This window comes from Bison bison, unplaced genomic scaffold, assembly GCF_000754665.1.
Source record: "Bison bison bison isolate TAMUID 2011002044 unplaced genomic scaffold, Bison_UMD1.0 scf7180017864503, whole genome shotgun sequence".
NCBI classification, from domain to species: domain Eukaryota; kingdom Metazoa; phylum Chordata; class Mammalia; order Artiodactyla; family Bovidae; genus Bison; species Bison bison.
Window position 1 is genome coordinate 1804828 of NW_011495061.1, and position 838 is coordinate 1805665.

An 838-nucleotide genomic window follows, 5' to 3' on the forward strand; every position below is an offset into this window, starting at 1 on the left:
CGGCTTGAGTGCGCGGGGACATGCCGCCGCGATAACCCCCCAAGGCCCTGGCCGAGCGTCCCGCTTTGGACATGCTCAAGGTCAAAATCAGTCTGTTCCCCGGGCCGGCGTGCACACACATGGCATTGTTTTCCAAACACACAGCAGCCTCAGAGCGTTTTAAACTCGGTCCCCACTTTCCCTTTCATCATCTTATCATGCAAACATCATTTTTCATTTTACCCAGCTCAACTCGAGATAAACGTCATCTGCGTGTGAACTTGACCCCTCTCCAGTCGGTGTCATCCGTGTGGAGTAAGGTATGAAATGTGAGAAGAGGAAAAGCCCTGATTCCCAGGCCAGTACTCCTTTCCCCAGAAGATCCAAGGTTCACGGGCCTCTTGGAACACTCCGGATGCATGTGCACCTTAAATGCGTTGCCCGCAGGGAGACGTGCAGCCCTGCAGAGGCTCAGTCATTGCTCCTGTCTGGGGTCTGCCTGCAGCCCCTCCGCGGTCACAGAGCTGCCGTCCTGGGAGGGTCTTGAGCTGTGCTGGAGCTCCCGGGCAGCCTCTGGGTCCTCCCGGTTCTGCTCTCTGCACTAGGAGCTGCCGGGCGGCAGCCTGTCCCTGGCCTGCTTCTCCTAACTCAGCTTCCTTGGGGGGCTCCGACACCCGGGCCTCAAGCCCCCACCTTGGGCGGTGTGTCTGTGGCCTCCTGCCCGACCCTGCTGTTGACGGGCGCTGGCAGGGCCCCAAACGCCCCCGGACCTCTTCACTGAAAGGTGCCCCCTTCTGCTGTGTGTGCCTCAGTCGCGTCTCCAGAATCTTCCTTCTCACGCTGCTGTCTTGGGCCAGGA